Here is a 16141-nt window from a genome sequence, read left to right on the forward strand (position 1 = left end):
TAATAGATGGATACAGTCTAAGGAAAAAACATGCCTCGAAAATCACGAAAATTTGATTCTCGATCAGATGGCGCCACTACCTTTGGCCTACTCTCGTATAGAGGGCGTTGACAGTTTCGTTTGTTATTTAACAATTTTAACGCATATCAGTGAACGAAATGGGTCAAAATTATACAAAAATAATTAATGCAAATAAAAAAAAAACATTTATCCATATTTAAATACATTTTACAGTACATATGGTGCTACTTTCTCGCACTAGTGCGTCAAATAGCACTTTTCGTGCATATGTCAAAGTTTAAAGGGCCATATGTACTGTAAAGGAGCCCACTGACTATCAGTCCGCCGGACGATATCGGCCTGTCAGTTGTTCGGAACTGTCAAATTTTAGTTCTAACTGACAGGCCGATATCGTCCGACAGACTGATAGTCAGTGGGACCCTTAAAACGTTGTACGATACACGTGCGAATAGGTAATTCGCAACTCGTGTCGATTTAAAACACTCCGTCGTGTTTTAATTTATCGCCACTCGTTTCGAATTTCCTCTTTTCCGCACTTGTATCGTAAATAACTATTATCGTACTTTTATAAATCTACATTTTTAGTTTTAAAGTGTGTCGATAGATGGCAGTGAATTTACTGTGGTTACAAAATTTACTATAACAGTACCGCTCTATCCTATTATATCCTCTTTGATAGCAGTGTTATTATGCCTAAAATGGTCTTCTATCAGATGTAGTTACTTCCCTGGGCTGCTCCGAGTCGCTATGCTGGGCCCTACACTCTTGAAGTTTAAAATATTAAAATATTCGTTCATTTCGCATATAGAACCCGCGAACAACTAGGCTGGACGTAATCCTTAGATTACGTCCAGCCTAGTTGTTCTACGAACGTGAATAGTTGAATATTGAGTTTTACAAAAACACATATATGTCTGTACTTTAGTCGTTATGTCTCACTCAACAGTGTAGACTTACCGTCATTCATAAAACTTTACGGGCCAGCGGCGACATCATGGTCGCATTTTTATCACTTGTCATGCGTCACTTTCGCACTTACTTGTTATAACGTGACAGGCATGGTGACAGATGATAAAAAACCGACCATCTTAGCCCTACTGATTTAGTTAAATTATGTTTTATTCCTTTCTTACAAATACATAAATCAAAATGACAGATAAAGACAAACGATTCATAGATAATTCACGCCAGTAACGCGTTTATGAATAACGCCATAATAGTTTGGGTCCACATGGATTTTAAATTAACAAATTATAAACCATGGATAGAATATATCTACCAACAATAGGCCCCGGGACTGGTTTTCTATACAAAAACTGTTCCAGAATCGGGAATTCTCAATTCCTGTCATACAAAACCAATATCGGGCGTATTCCCTAATATTTAAATATTCTTGTAGTCCTCGAAAAATACAAAACTAATGGACAATAAGGTCATTTTGGAAAACTATAAAATATGACGATTGATAATTTAAATTTATATAAGGAAATACCATTACTATTGTAAACATAAGGGTGGCAAAAAAATAAGTGCATTCCCTTTGCCAGGGAGGTTTTGGGATTACACTGAGCAACTTTTACTATGGGACCAACCACGAAATCGCGAAAAAAAATTACCCTCATATAGAAAATGGACCAGCCAAAATGTATGAAACAGACAAATTTTTTTTCGCGAATTCGTGGTTGGTCCCATAGTAAATGTTGCTCAGTATAATCCCAAAACCTCCCTGGCAACGGGAATGCACTTATTTTTTAGCCACCGTGTATACGTTGTGTGACTATCAATAATTTTTTTTCGCGAAAACGGGGTTGGTATAGTAAAAGTTGCTCAGTATAACTATAATCCCAAAACCTCCCTGGCAACGGGAATGCATTTATTTTTTAGCCACCGTGTATAGCTATTGTTTTAAAATATAATAGCAATATATGGTTCGGTATCCTCTAAGTACTCCTATTACCTAAGTGTTTTTGGTTCATCATCATCATCATGTCAGCCGATAGACGTCCACTGCTGGACATAGGCCTCCCCCAAGGCTCGCCACTCCGACCGATCCTGTGCCGCTCGCAACCACCGAATTCCCGCGACCTTCACCAGGTCGTCGCTCCATCTTGTTGGAGGCCTACCGGCAGTTCGTCTTCCGGTACGCGGACGCCACTCCAGAACCTTCCGGCCCCACCGGCCATCAGTTCTGCGAGCAATGTGCCCCGCCCACTGCCACTTAATGTTTGCAATTCTGCGAGCTATGTCGGTGACCCTAGTTCTACTGCGTTTTTGGTTAACTACTTGAAAATTAGTTAGGTGTCAAGTTATATTAAATATTAATTACGATAAATCATTGCATTTTAAAACACTACTATATGTAGTTCGACACTAACTTGGTTGTTTTTTTATCTGGTAGCATTAAATGTTGCGTTCCACCATCCCCCAAGTACGTATCTCCGCCGCCAGAAATAAAATGCTAATGTATTTCTTATTTATCACTTTATCAAATGGAACAATTACTATATCTCAAAGTAACAAATGGGCGGTTAGAGGCGATTATCCGCGTTATATTAGTTGCTAACATTATGACGAACAGCGCGACAGACAGACAGAAAGAATGCGGACAGCTGCGGAGAAGAGATCTATGAAGAGAGTTCTGTTTATTTTTAATCGTCTTTCAAAAAATATTTATAATTATTATTTAAAAGGTATTTACAAAAAAAATGCGATCAAGCGAGTAAAACTTTTGTAAGGTCAAGGGCATAAATATATATATGTATATATTACATTCCCAAATTTTCAAAAATATGTGTACGCTCTTACACCTTAGACAATAATCGTGTTCACATATTTTTGAGCCATTTGACTGGATCGATATTTTTGCCTTCTACTGTACACACTCTATAAACTTTTAGCAACGAAAACGACTACCTGACATAGATGTATTTTACGTAAATGTTTACGTAAAATACTATGTTTGATGCTCCGCTATGCATATGTACCTATATATATGTATCTTATGTATTTTATCTTATCTTATGTATCTTACGTAGTACCACTGTATATATCTTGTATATAAATAAATTTGTAATTATTGTATCCTATGGGGACTTTACAAATAAACTGGTACATACATACCTACTTAAGTATCAGATAAGTACAATCTACCTACATCAAAATGAAAATGTTTGCCTAGCAAACTATGGAATCTATTCCTGAAACACATTTTGATTTTAACGAACCCTAAGTATCCTATTAAACTAAATCAATATAAATCACAAACCAGCCAAAAACAAAACCACGAACCCACACCATTACAACTTACCGATTTTATTTTACATATTACAAAAAAATGTTGACAGTCCCTACGATTAACGCAATTCATTAGTTGAATATTTTGGGACCGTGTCAAATTAACTCTAGCGCGTCGCCACCCAAAACGATTCACATAAATAGTGGGATTTAGTTGTGACATGGTTCCAAATTGTCGAGATCAAAGCTAAAGTGGCTAAGTAATATCATGTATTCATATTTGCATAACGAAGAGTACGCAAAATATTTGACATCAAACATTTATTCAGTAAATAGGCCACTTTTACATGTCAAATTTATACAAGCTAAAAAAAAAGAAAATTACAAAATATAATTACAAATATGGAATGAATGAAATATTAGATACAGTAAAATGGTCCTACTTTGCTCCTTAGTGGGTAACTATGCTCCAATTCAAAAAACCGGCCAAGTCGGACTCGCGCACGAAGGGTTCCGTACCATTACGCAACACTTCAATATTTATATTATTCTCTTTTTAGTATTTGTTGTTATAGCGGCAACAGAAATACAACATCTGTGAAAATTTTAACTGTCTAGCTATCACGGTTCATGAGATACAGCCTGGTGACAGACAGACAGCGGAGTCTTAGTAATAGGATCCCGTTTTAACCCTTTGGGTACAGAACCCTAAAAAAGGGCTTAACGTCTAATATTTTATTCAAACATAATATATTTTTTCTATATTATTAATTATTTATATACTCAGAAAAGAAAAGAAAATATTTATTAGTAACATCGTTACAAACGAAATTGTATAATAGGTATATATTTTGAATTGCTACGTTAGCCCTAAAATTATTCTCTCTTTTTTGGCGGGGCCTATTAATTTGGCGGACAATGGGATAACTTTGCACCATGAAGTAAATAGGTAGGAGCAAAAATACCCCAAAAAATGGGTATCTTGTCCTTATTCATAGCTTCGTTTTATCACGTTTTATATAAAACAACATTTCATAAAGTTGATTTACTAAAATATGTTGCATAAGATCTTCTTAATATTTAATTCGTCTTTATTTTATATTATTTAAAGCTAGATTAACAAGTTAGGTAATAACATATAAACAATTCAGTATTGCGTCAGTTGTTTACATGAGTCGCTGCAACTTCACGGCAGCCTAATGTGTAAACAAAATACCTACACAAATATGTATATTTTTATAACGCTTCTTCCCTTTTAGTTTTATTGTGATGGATCGATGGATTTGATGATCGTTTTATTTTCATGTGTGAAAGTAAGATGAAAAGACATCCATCTTGAAAACCATGATGACTGATAATAACTCTGACGCTCGTCCGCCATGACCTGAGTTGACCTGACAGAATATTTAGTGTTGGTTAAAACTCGAGTTTTACGAGTATAAACTCACTATATGCTCAACTGATCATGTTCAAAACAATTTTCGTAAAAGTATTTATTAAACTATATTTTCTTTATTTTTCTATTTTTTGCACAACCTGTTCAAAAGTTATAGGGAGAACACATTTTTTTACTCTCAAAGCGATTATTTTCGAAAGTATTCACTTAGTCATAAAGGCCTATAGTACCGTCTTAAAAATCAGTCATTCCTTGAGATTCCATTTGCCCAGGTCTCACTTGAGTTGGCATCAGCCGGCGGCAGCTGCGGTTCCGCGGAATTATAATTAAATGCGCTTATTTATTTTAATATGCGCGTGCGTTTACCTACATCGCGTGTTTTTATAGCGTTTGCCAATGCTCGTTAATAGATGCGTTCTTCTACTCGCGATCAAGAAAAATAGTGCGTATAATAACCGTACCTAAGTGACATTGAAAAAAATACTGCGTATAATAACCGTACCTAAGTGACATTGAAAAAAATACTGCGTACCGTGTTTTTTATTTTAGACTATAGTAGACTTTTTTTTATTTTGAACTCATCTTGAGTATTTATCTTTTAATCCGATATATATTTTTAAAAAAAATTCGTTCACATTTAAAATCGGGTCTATCGCGAATTTATTTTGTTACCTTTATTTACCGACGTTTCGACACAGGTTTCACTGGTCGTGGTCGCGGCTAACTGAAACGTCGGTAAATAAAGGTAACAAAATAAATTCGCGATAGACCCGATTTTAAATGTTATTTAATATGTGTTCAAAACGACAAAGTTTTAAATGTTATAAAATATTCGTTGTTTATTTTCTTAACAATTCTATTCGACTGGTACCGTAATAGTTATCGTTGCAGACTTTTCTTGGTCTAACTCTAAAACGTAATTATAGTTGGTCAAGAAAATCGCGAAGGGTTAACGTCCCATAAAAAATTTGAATTTCGCGCCCTTTTCTACTGAGAATTTTTCTAATATATAGTTGGTCAAGCAAATCTGACCAACAATATATTAGGAAATCCGGCCAAGTGCGAGTCGGGCTCGCGCACGAAGGGTTCCGTATCATTACGCAAAAAAAAACGGCATAAAATCACGTTTGTTTTATGGGAGCCCCACTTAAGGCGGTTCCCTGAGCCAGAAGGCGAAAAATCTCATTATATGATCATGTTTTTCTAAGAGGCGTTGATATTCGTAGACGTGGAAAAAATATAGTAGTTCTTGACTATATTATCTTTAACAACATAGCTTCCGATACACGAATTATGAAACTTCGGTCGATACAATTAATTCCCAAAGTAACCTCTAACTCTGACATTTAATCCTACTTTACTCGGTTATTTATTATATGATACTATAAACAAAAAAAGAAGAAAAAACAATCTTAACATAAATAGTAATTTCATAGCTTTAGAATTTCGATATTGTAAGGTAACGTTTTTAAAATAAATAAAAACCGACAAAATTCGATCAAAATTGACACTTGGCGTGTATGTTCTTTCCCGTTCTTTCTTGCGAAATGTGACAAAGACAGCGGCAAACCGATGGAACGGCCTTAAATATTTATTTTATTCTGTTTTTAGGGTTCCGTAGCCAAATGGCAAAAAACGGAACCCTTATGGATTCGTCATGTCTGTCTGTCTGTCCGTCCGTATGTCACAGCCACTTTTTAGTATTTGTTGTTGTAGCGGCAACAGAAATACATCATCTGTGAAAATTTCAACTGTCTAGCTATCACGGTTCGTGAGTGGTTCGTGAGATACAGCCTGGTGACAGACGGACAGACAGACAGACAGACAGACAGCGGAGTCTTAGTAATAGGGTCCCGTTTTTACCCTTTGTGTACGGAACCCTAAAAATTAATCAAACAAGTGGTAAAACTAGCCCACCTCGTATCTACGTGAAATAATTGCGTAAATGAATTTGGCCGCTATAATTCTGGAAACTGGAGCAGATGCAAGATATAGCCCCGTCTATCTTCGCTTAAATTTACCTGCTTCCTCAGTTTCTACGATCTAATATTTAATTTCATTTCATTCATACACATACAACAAAATGCTATTTATATTATTAATAATTTTATACTTTTGTACTGTGACCTATTTTCATGTTTGGCAATCTGCTGTAAATGTGAGTTGGTTAAATAAATAAATAAAAATAAATACATAATAGGCTTGATGACAAATTTTTATTAATCGTTATTATTCACAACGACGGGACTTAATCGCGTAAAATAAGTTTTAAATTCACCTCCGACGTTTCGAGGACGGCGTTGTCCCCGTGGTCTCGGAGAAGACTGGCTCAAGTTGACATCAACATCTTCTAGGCGCGCGAGTTTTTCGAACTACCCGCACATGGTCTTGTTTATTAACTTGAACGTTTTGCGCATTAAGTCCCGTTGTTGTGAATAATAATGAGTAAAAATCGTGAAAGTTTAAATCAGTGTTTTATTAATCGGTCGATCGGTAGGGCTAAGATGGTCGGTTTTTTATCATCTGTCGCATGATCAGCGGTGTCAGCATGGTTGCATTTTTATCATCTGTAACTATGCCTGACAATTTCGCACTTACATACTTGTTAGAACGTGACAGGCATGGTGACAGGTGATAAAAATGCGACCGTGTATGTAAGTACTAACGTGACGCATGACGTGACAAATGATAAAAATGTGACCATGATACCGCCGCCGGTTTGTTTTGGCGTTGGTAGTGTGCGACTTTCAATCCGGAGGTCACGGGTTTAAACCTCAGTTCGTACCAATGAGTCTTTCGGTACTTATGTATTACTTATTTGATATTTACCAGTCGCTTTTCGGTGAAGGAAAACATCGTTAGGAAACCGGACTAATACAGATAAGGCCTAGTCTCTCCTCTGGGTTGAAAGGTCACTAGTGCCTACGCCAATTCTCGGGATTAGTTGCCAAGCGGACCCCAGGCTCCCATGCCTTGGCAATGAGCCTGGACAAACGCTAGGAAAAAAAGAAGGTCGATCAGGTTTGTTTTAACGATATGTCTAAGATATTGTGATATTATGGTTTACAAAAAAAGCTAGTGCTGCACTCTGGTGGCAGAACATTGCAGTAATACCCCCTATTCTAGGGATTGACAGGGCAAGCTATGCTGGCGCCATCTGCTAAATACTTCCATTCGAGCACACTGTACACTGATATTGGAATGCTATTTGAATCATGTTATTTAGTTATCGTGCGTCTGGCCGGCGCCAATACATGCACGGACAAGTACGAGAGAAATTACGGATATGTGAATGATATCAGTTATATGTCATTCTAATAACAGTAGAATTAGAATAGTAGACGTCACAGGCGATCGTAGAGCTGGCAGATTCCTCGCACAAAGAGTAAGCATTGCGATACATCGAGGAAATGCTGCCAGCATCTACGGCACCACGCCGCAGGGGAATAGTTTTTAGTTTTTTTATTTTAAGCTTAGTTTTATTTATTTTTAGTTTTAGTTTTTAAGTTTTATATGTTAGCTATTTACACTGTAAAATTATGATACTATAAATACATTGATATCAGTATATACGTTCGAATTGGTCTGTCACCATGAAATATGAACACTGGACTCACTGGACCTAAATATCCAGGATTCTAGTGCATCAGCCAGAAATAACAGCTTCATTAAGATGTGGGTAATTTATCGGGTTTACTTTGTTTCGTCGGTTCATCATTTTAATGGTGTTTAATGTGAATTGTAGGTTTATGTTGAAATGTTTGTTTATACAGGATGATTCACGAGACGAGCAGAGCCGACCCAATGATATTATGACTATAGATATGGCATAACATAATAAGCGAAAAAAATGTTTCTAACGTGATGGCAGCACACACTCACTACATGTTTATTGTTTACACACGCAAAAGGCGTGAAAGAGAAGGCATAATTTAAAGAATAAGCAAAGATAGATATAACTCCGTAATAGATGGATACAGTCTAAGGAAAAAACGTGCCTCGAAAATCACGAACATTTGATTCTCGATCAGATGGCGCCACTAGTTTTGGCCTACACTCGTATAGAGGGCGTTGACTGTTTCGTTTGTTATTTATAATTTTAACGCATACCAGTGAAAGAACATGGGTCAAAATCATATAAAAAAATTTTATGCAAATAAAAAAATCATTTATCCATATTTAAATACATTTTATCGTATTTTTATAAATATTTATTTTTAGTTTTAAAGTGTGTCGACAGATGGCAGTGAATTTACTGGGGTTACAAAATTTGCTATGACAGTACCGCTCTAGTATAAGTTACTCTATGGAATAAGTAATGTGGTAATTAAGTAAGAGACTGCATTATGGTGCATACTTCACTTTTGTGGAAATATATTAGCCGGTATACACCTCTCGCTTGCTTACCCAGTTATATTTAACTTTCAAATTTCATTCTAGTTTGAAAAACTGCAACGTAGGTGCAACAGAAATGCTACTAGAAGTAGTTACATAGAAGTTAAGAATAGTACATTATTTTCTTATTTTTTCGCAACTGTATTAAAAACGTCGTTCGATACACGTGCGGAAATGTCATTCTTCAATCGTCCCGAGTCTTGCCACTCGCCTACGTATACGTATATCTCGGTACTTATGAAGTAATGGCATGCTTTCCGCACTAGCATCGAACGACGTTTTTTTAATACAGTTGCGAAAAAATAAGAAAAGCAACAAGTAAGGAATGGAATTCTAAACTTTTATATTATTAATTCTGTGACACCATTGACATTGACATTATGAAGAGGTGTTTTTCTAGCTTTTATTCGACTAGAAAAGATTTTGTTATTATTATTGAACCCACTTCAATGAGTTTTTTTTTTTCAAATGCATGTTCTATAAGACAGAAACAATTGTAAATATTAAAACATTGTACTATTATTACCTAAATATCATTATTTACGATTATTTGTGTATCGTATATTTATAAAAACAATATCGAATGTTGCCTTTGGAAATTTAAAACATTCTTGCAGTAAGAAAATACGCCTCTTCCCTGACAGGCGTTCCGTTCCATTCAGACCACTTATTAAGAACGGTTTTTCAACATTAAAAAATAAACGTGTTATAATACTTATAATGATGAAGAGGTAAGTAATAAAATATGAAATATGCATAATTTTTCGTATTCTTACATTAACAGTAGGTTTTTATGTTGATTACGACGTTTAAAGGAAACTAATATTAACACTCATCAAGTAGTCATGAATTGGAACAAGTAAAAATTTAAAAAAATTGGAAAAGTGAAAAGCACTAGTTCGCGAAAACCAACTTTCCGCACGCTAAACAGCCACGAAAAGTAGCACTTTTTGAGCAACTGTATTAAAAAAGTAGTTTATGTACTGTATAAATAAATTATTTAGTCATGTCACCAGTTATGTCACCAATTAACGTTCTAGAGAGTAGAAGATAGTCATAGTCATTTAGTTTATTGTTATTTATTATAAATAATCATTTTGTCCGGTAAGCATTTACCCACTGATACATTAACCTACAGAAAATGAATACCTAAGATACAAGTCAATTTTTACTTAGTTTAGGTATTGTTATCAAATTTCCATGAGCGACAGAAAATACAAATTCATTCGGTATTAAAGTTTATTTTGTAGTAACTTGATTTTGAGTTGAATCTATGAATGTACTAGTATTTAAGTATAAATTGTATATTTACCATTGTATAAAGCCAATTAGCATAAGTTTTAAATGAATAAATATTTAAAAAAATATTTAAATTAGACGACCGGTCTGGCCTAGTAGGTAGTGACCCTGCCTGTGAAGCCGAAGGTCCTGGGTTCGAATCCCCATTTATTTGTGTGATGAGCACAAATATTTGTTCCTGAGTCATGGCTGATTTCTATGTTTATCAGTAAGTATTTATCTACATATATAAGTATGTATATCGTCGCCTAGCACCCATAATACAAGCTTTGCTTAGTTTGGAGCTAGGTTGATCAGTGTAAGATGTCCCCTAATATTTATTTATTTATATTATTAAAATATAAGAATATTTACTTACTTATTTTAAAAAACATTTTTTTATCTGTTTTAATTTGTTCTATTTTATACATACTCTACAATTTACACATAATTTTAACGATGATCTATATTAGGTAATCCGTATTTTTTACATTTACATTTTTATTCTAGAAAGTTTGTAGACTAGTATTTTTTTAAACAATTTTAGTGTTTGACGATCCTTTTGTGAAATTCTTATTATTAAGTTTCACATATCTATAATAATTCAACGTTTTTAGGAACAATAATAACTGCATCAATAAATTCCTCTGATATTTAGATTAAGGTAATATTTGTAAAACTTGACAATTTAAAAGTGATTGTTGCTAGGCCTATTTGAATAAAGAATATATTGACTTTGATCACATTTTCCTACAACCACAAACATTCATAATTTCATAACATAAAAAATTATAGCCAATTAAAACCACAAATTCCAGTCATATTTATAAACCGCAATAAAATCTGCGCAGGAGCTTGAAATAGAGCAGATGTTTTTGAAAACACGCGCGACATGATATATGCAATAAATAGTCATAAAATTATTCAGACGTAATACTCCATGTTTTTATAACGTGTTTTGAGGAGTGTTAAATGAGAATATAAAAATAGAAGGTTACTGAGGTTACAGTTACAAAAGGCTTGGAAACTTGGCAAAAGACAACTCTAAATGTGCCATTTTCAACCAAAAGGGTACTTATTGTCGCTTGTCAGTAAGGCGCTATTTCCATATAGCTTCAATTAGAAATCAACCTTATCAACAAGCGACAATGTGGTACCTATTGGTAGAAAACGTCACAAATTATAACAGGGCCGTTTAAGGAGTCTTGGTCAAGGCCAAGACGAGACTCTGACAACACCAATTGTCTATTGTGTGGCGAAGCGAAGAGAGTAATTGAACAGGACGGCCTCCCAGCAAGGGTAGATGATATGGATGAGCCAGTGGGGCGTTCCAAGAGGGCCAAAAAGATTGTTAATTATAAGCCTTTCTTTTAATTACTATTAATTATTTAAGTGTTATCTACTAAGGCTACTATTAGTTATTTGTACCATAATAATTGTGTATTTGTTCTAGGTCACTACACCTAATCAGTTCCAGAAAGCACTATAAATGGCTAAGCAAAAACAATTTTTACTCAATGTACGAATTTCTTACATATTTATCTAGTGTAGATTGTCCGGGAAAACAACTGCGTAACACAGGCCATATTAGAACAGTTCCTCGTCGCTGGGTGCTTTCAAGAAGGAACCCACGAATCATCGGACCTACTTATTTCGAGCACCTACAACCCGGTCACAATATCTGTGCACCTCGCTGGAATGTGGCGCCTCTCCCGCTTCCCCTGTCACCTCTCCGCGCACTCCCCGGTGCGCCCGGTGCGGTGGGGTGCGGTGCGGTATGACGTCACGAGGTCAGGTGCACAGATATTGTGACCGGGTTGTACCTGCCGAGATAAGAAACGAGCAATGCGACGAAATATTCAGGCGTAAATTGAGATACCTTTTGTTGGATAACCCTCTGTACTCAGTAAATGAGTTCATGGAAATGACATTTTGATTCATTCTTATTGTTTCTTATTGACATTGTATTCTTTATCATAAAGACGATCTACGACGTTTCTATTATTGTGTGTTGACGATTCTTATTGGGAGATATTATTTGTATTATTTTATACCTACTGACATTGTAACAACTGTTCCCATTTGGGATTATTTGAATTTTTATTATTTGTTTCTATTTTTACAACACATACGACTAGGTAGATAATGTTATAAATGTATATAAGTATTGTGTTTTTATTGTAAATAGATATGGTATAAAAATTGTATAAAACGCCTAGTTCAAACGGTTTACCCAATGTCTCGGTAGATGGCGCTATTACCTCCGTCAAACTAGCGAACGTTAGTTCAACGTAGTTATATAAGATGTTAAACTGTTTTTGTATTATTTTGTTTCTAGGGCAAAGAGTAATAGGGCCGGGAAATTGTCCGGCCGACTCTAATTTCCATGTCAAAAAAAAGTATTATTTTGAGAATATGTGTGGAGCCAAATTAAACATACTTCTGTTTATTACTGAACAAGGTGTTTTATTTAAGCTTTCCCTTCAAAACCAAAGTCTAAAAATTGTACAATAATGTTATAATATAATAATTTAGTTGATATAAATACCTATATGTAATAAAAAATTTGCATGCCTAATTTAAGGTAAAAAAAACATTGATACTAAATAACTTTGTAATGCATCTTCTCAAATGATTTTTACGCCTAAGACGTAATCTGTTAAACAAAAGCTATTGTTCCTTTTCTGCCAGCGGTCGGCCATTGTGTGTCATTGAGTCTGAGCGCGTGCTACGGCGCGTGCCATTGTTAGACACAATGGCAATCAATGGCCGACCGCTCGCACAAAAGGAACAATGGCTTTCCGTCTTAGGCGTGAAAATCATTTGAGAAAATGCAGACTATACTAATGTGTGAATGTCACGCCCTCAAAGAATGAATGAAGGACTTTGGAGCAGGCTATCTGGAACCGAAAGAATTGAAAGCGCTGCCCTTGAGGTCCATCATCTGACACATGGTGATCGGAGTCGAAAAAACTTTATAGTAGGCACAAGGTTGTTTTTGAGGAGGCGAAGACATAATAGTATCTAAGTAAAACTTTGTGTCCTACCTACCTACTTAATTTCAAACAAAATACGATTAAAGTTGTAAATTTATAATAAATATTGTTGATTGGAATTATAATGTTTCATTAATAATTATTTTCTGTTTTTATGAAACCGAGCAACATATTTTTTTCCATGTGTCCCACGCCTTACGGTATCAGTTTCGTTACAGCAATTATCAGTTTCGTTTATTCTCAGTTTAGTAACGAAATTCAAAAGGTACATATATTCTGCAATTTACCCTAGATTGTTAATCAAGGGATGAAAGGCACTCATTTCTGCCGAGGTATTTTTGCCAATAGTCCGAGGCTGAAATGATGCCTTTCACCTGAGTTAACACACTCTGTTTTTCACTTCGAATACGAGGAAAGTAAAACGCATGTGGTTTTTTAAAAACATGACTAAGAATACATTTTTATAGTATTTCTTGAGGGCACTTTCAATTAACAATTCAGGCAAAAGTATCATTATTTATAGAATGGAGAGTCAAAAATCAGAATGGAAATTGTATAACAAATCCATTGAAACTCAAATTTTAATTGCTAATCGTAAAAAAAAATCGTACTTCGAACGTAAAATGCTCTAGTGCAGACACGTATCATTTTCTGCACACCTTTTAGAAGAACAATGACCCTCTTTCAGAGCATAAGAAATGAAAAAGATCCTGATGGGTTGAAGTGTGTTCGCAAGGGTATCGCAAACGATAAGATAAGATACGGAGTTTTTTTACTTTAGATTGCTTGCTGGATATAGGTAGGTTTGGTTCATGCAAAATTAAGCGTTTTTCAGTTATTTAAAACGACAGAAAAATATTTTAATGATAGGAAAAATGTATTTTAATGATAGATAGAAATAATTATTAGATATAAATCATATGACCAAAAAATTTATAGACATGTGCCATTTTTTTTAAACAAATTACCTTGAATAAATTGTTTTGCATAATGCTAATACAAGATTTAAGTAAAAAGTACTCCATTTCTACGAAAATTAGTTTTTCGAAATAACTAGGTTGGAAAGTCCTTTAAATTGTTTCATTCGAAATTTACTTTTTAATTACTTAAAAAAATTACTTTAAAATTACTCTGTCAAGTCCATTTCCGTCAGTAGAAAAAAGCGGCAGATTTAAAAAAAATGTCATTCGTCCGATAGAAAAATTGAATTTCGCACCTTTTTCTACTGATAGTTATTTGACCGCCTATAAATACTTACATCTAAGTAAATTCAATTATTTCTCATGAACTCAAAATGATTAACTTTTTGTCATATTTTTAGTTTTTAATTTAATTATATTGATTAATATCTGTTATGTAACTTTTATCGTATAAAATAATCAATATTTTAAAATACGTACAAAACCTAATTTAATAAAAACTACAATTGATTAAATCACATAATTCCCTTCCGCTCTACGAAGCGTAGCCCTCTACGGCGTAGCAACGAACTTACCGGAACGACTTATACTATAACTCAAAAAAAAATCTGTGTAGTGTAAATGTAAAAAAGAAAAATTCGTACGGCCGCCATTTTATCACCAACCGTTAAAAAATACCACACACTGTCACTGGCCACTTTGAAAATTTGAATTTGGAATAGTCCAGTACCGTGCGCCGATGCGCGCCGCGACCGACTGTGAACTACGCACTGGGGTTTTATAAAAATATATTTATATACTGTAAATATATTAATTACGGGAACGTTCGACAGTTCCTCCTGTCAATTATGACTGAAGTTTCCCTAATTTGCATGGATTAATGCTTGATAAACATGTTTTGCGCTGGCACTAACCTCGATGACCTTTTCTCCTGATATGTTGACCCCAGTTGCTATTTTAAACGTGTTGTTTATTCAGTTAAGAATTTGATTGAATTGATATTTTGATTTAAACACTTTTAGCTGCCTGGTGCATTAAGGTGAATAGGGATGGCTGGGGTGAATAGGGACAAAACTGTAAATGTGATTTATCTGACAATTTCTTAAATAATACCCACACCAATTATATCATTCGATTGAAAATAATAGTAGATTCTGTATGATACAACGGTACCTAAAGCTATAATTCAATTGAACATATTAATACGCATAATTTCGTAAATTAGCTAGGCCACAGCGACCCTCTTTCTACCTCACGCATAGTTATTGGGGAAAACTCATTCAAAAATAATACAATTTCCCCTGGAACTCAGACGTTTAAATAACAGTACCTACCTAAATGTAGGTATAGTAACAAAATATGGATCATGGTATGCAATAAATAATTAAGTATTTCAATTTAAATTCAATAACTTCGACTAGGTTATGGCATCTGCCGTGAATTTAGAAGACATGTAACATTTAAAACCTTCGCGCTTTGAACACATATTAAATCACATTTACAATCGAGTCTATCGCGAATTTATTTTGTTACCTTTATTTACCGACGTTTCAACAACATAAAGGTAACAAAATAAATTCGCAGTAAATGTGATTTCATATGAATTTAGAAGACAGTCCCAATCCTGGCGTTGGTCCCTTTTTAGGGTTCCGTACCCAAAGGGTAAAAACGGGACCCTATTACTAAGACTCCGCTGTCCGTCTGTCCGTCTGTCTGTCTGTCACCAGGCTGTATCTCTTGAACAGTAGCTAAACAGTTGAAATTTTCACAGATGATGTATTTCTGTTGCCGCTATAACAACAAATATTAAAAAGTACGGAACCCTCGGTGCGCGAGTCCGACTCGCACTTGGCCGGTTTTTTTATTTCGTATATAACATCTATTTCAGTTTAACAGTAACT

At 34.8% G+C, this 16141-nt stretch overlaps 1 protein-coding gene across 5 annotated transcripts in view; it reads right to left on the minus strand.

The window, feature by feature from the left end:
• Window positions 1-16141, minus strand: part of LOC134751574 (filamin-A) — a 104125-nt gene that overhangs the window by 41355 nt on the left and 46629 nt on the right. Inside the window, exon 1 of one of the 5 annotated variants that reach the window (XM_063687036.1) lies at window positions 14885-15012. The exons of 2 other annotated variants lie outside the window; for them this stretch is intronic. The gene's annotated coding sequence lies outside the window, so the exon portion shown is untranslated. Of the gene's footprint in view, window positions 1-14884; window positions 15013-16141 lie in introns of those variants that run through there. 2 more of the 5 variants (XM_063687040.1, XM_063687037.1) reach the window with 2 other exon arrangements.

Source organism: Cydia strobilella, chromosome 22 (assembly GCF_947568885.1).
Source record: "Cydia strobilella chromosome 22, ilCydStro3.1, whole genome shotgun sequence".
NCBI classification, from domain to species: domain Eukaryota; kingdom Metazoa; phylum Arthropoda; class Insecta; order Lepidoptera; family Tortricidae; genus Cydia; species Cydia strobilella.